Raw genomic sequence first — 2,721 nt, forward strand, 5'->3', positions numbered from 1 at the left:
CGCGCCGCTCCGCGCGGGCCGCGCGCCGTCCGTGACGTCAAGCGGCGCCATGGCAACGGAGCGCGAGGGCGCGCGCGAACCTTCCCCCGCGGTCACGCCCAGAGCCGGTGGCGGCCCCGCCCGCGGGCGCGCGCCTGCACCCCCGCCCCCACCCCCGAGCCGAGCGCGGCGTGCCGGGGGGCGCGCGGGTTCGGGGCCGCGTCCCGCCCCTCCCGCAGCACGGGCCCCGGCCTCACGGGGACACCCCCGCGCCCGCCCGTGGGCGGCGGAGCGGTGCCCGCGCCTGCGGCACGGAGCGGGGGCGGCAGCACCGCCTCCTCGTGCGGCCGCGGGGTGTGCGCGGATGTCACCGCCGCCCGGGCGGGCTCTCCAGGCTTTGTGCCGCCCTGAGCCTCCCCAGTAAGCCCCGGCGAGCCCCGTGCGTGGCTGGGTGGCTGAGCCCCCAGGGTGGTAGGGGGGCCGGGAGTGTCCCGGCACACGCGCGGCTGCGGGACGGCTCCGCATCGAGCCGCGCCCCGGAGCCTCATCCTGCACCGGGAGCGCGACACATGCTGGGGGTAAAAACGAGAGGGCCGGAAGAGGATGGGGGGCCGGGGATGGCGGCAGGGCCCTGGGAGACCCCCGGGGCTGGCGGATGGGCGCTCCGCGGCTCTGCAGGCGCAGGACGGTCCCTCTGGAAGCCTCTCCCTTGGAAAGGCAAGCGGGTATTTCGGACAGCACCACCCAAACGTTGAGAACATGCTGACAGGAGTAGAAAGAATATTAATAAACATTGCTGTTGCTGGAAATGCTTTTTCAGTTTCTGAAAAAACCCACCGTTTCCTAAAGATCTTGGGAGCCGCCATTCACTTGTCCCCTCACTGAACAGCATGCCCCAGCCTGAATCCTTGCTCAAGTATGCAGTGTCCTGACCTCTCCTGCTTTCTCCTGGGCTCTGGGATCAGCACTGTCTCACAGGATTAGAAATAAAATGGAGAATAATAAGATGGAGAAAGCACCTCGATATCTTTTTTGAAAAGGGCCAGGTAGCCTAAAGATTCTCTTGTAGATTCATGTTGTATCTGGCACTGGCATGGGCCAGGAGCAACTCCGGACCGGGAGGGGGATTCCCTGCCGGGGGCTGGCTGCAGGCGGCCGTGCCTGCGGGAGAGCCCGCAGCTCCCGCCCTGCTCCCGTTCGGTGCGAACCCCACGGAAAACCTCGGCTCCGGTCACGTGCCCGGGCTCTGTCCCGGCTGTGCGGCCGGAACGGGCGGCAGCGGCTCCCGGAACGGTCCCGCCGGATCGCCTGCACTCGCCCGGCTCGTTGCTCGGAACAACTCCCGCAGGACGGGCCTGTGTTTATATCTACAGCCATGACAATGCTGGCGGGGCAGAGTGAGGGAGTAGCGAGGGAAGAGTGAGGTGATTGCTTCTGGAAAGCAGGAGGAAGTTCTGGATGTGTGTGTGTTCTGGAGTGGCCGGGAGCAGGTTAGTTCGGTACCAGAGAGAACAGCATCTGCAACTTCTCCCGCAGATGCTCTGCCTCCTGCTCTTGCCTGCACGCCTCTCTCTGTCTTTTCCAGGCAGCTCCAGGACAGCTTCCCAGAGTGGCCTTGCACCCTGCAGGGACAAAGTGACTGGACCTGAGAGTGAGATAAAGTGATCAGAACGGTGATCCTGTATTTTGACTGAATATCAGAAAGGTGCTACTTTGAGATCCTCATGTCAAAGTTGACTTTTTAAGAAACAGGCTTTTTTCATTATATCATATAAAGAACAGTTAGCTCTTCCGTGGTGGCATTTTACCTGCAGAGTTTGTTTCTGGATTTCTTACTACCCTTCCTCATGGCCTAAGATGTATGTTGGGGTTTGTCATAATGTACTCCACGTAAGTTTTGCCCATCAACCTCTGTTATCTTAGACATTAACAGTGGGATATTTTAAAAATTATTTCTCATCAGTTCTAGTTCCTTCAATTAACTCCAAGGTTTAATGAATTTCACTCATGTTCCTATGGAATATTGTTGGAAAGCTTGTGAAAAGAGCTAAAAAAGGCAAAATAGGCAATATTGTGCAGAGTGAAGCTTACCAGAATTTACTAGCTGTGTCAGGTGAGAACATCACTGTTGCTTAATTTAAATGTGAAGGATATAACCTTCCTCTTTGGTTTCCAAATGATGCTTCATTGGAGTATATAGGTACAGAGGGGGGTTTTTGAAACAAACATTGTAAGGCTCAGGTTCATAATGTATTCCAATACACGATGCTTCATCTTATATGTTTTTATTTTTTACCATTATTTTCCACTTTAGGAAGCAATAGGAGGAGAGCTTTAGAGCTGTACTTGAACACAGATGGTATGATGGCACAGCATTTGCTGCATCTTGTTTCAAGTTATGTTACAGAGTTCATTTTTAACATAAGCTAAAAACCCTTATTTTGTAGAAAAGTCTCATTGAAATGGCAACCACCCAAATATAGAGCATACGTTTTCTGAGGTACTTGAATATTTTCTGGTAACATGATGAAAAATTAATTGATGCAAGAAAAATTATAATCCTTAAAAGTGCATAAAGAACCCAGACTGGAGCCTGCATTAGAATGAAGCACAAGTGTATATTGCATTTTGATATTTCCAGGAAATATAGGGGAATCCCATGTGAAGTAGGCTGCAGTACTGTAGGCAGCGTTAATAGTTTTGTGGAAGGAAAAATCAGCCTTTCCATTCTGTCCTTTCCAG

This window comes from Camarhynchus parvulus, chromosome 2 (assembly GCF_901933205.1).
Source record: "Camarhynchus parvulus chromosome 2, STF_HiC, whole genome shotgun sequence".
Lineage (NCBI taxonomy): Eukaryota > Metazoa > Chordata > Aves > Passeriformes > Thraupidae > Camarhynchus > Camarhynchus parvulus.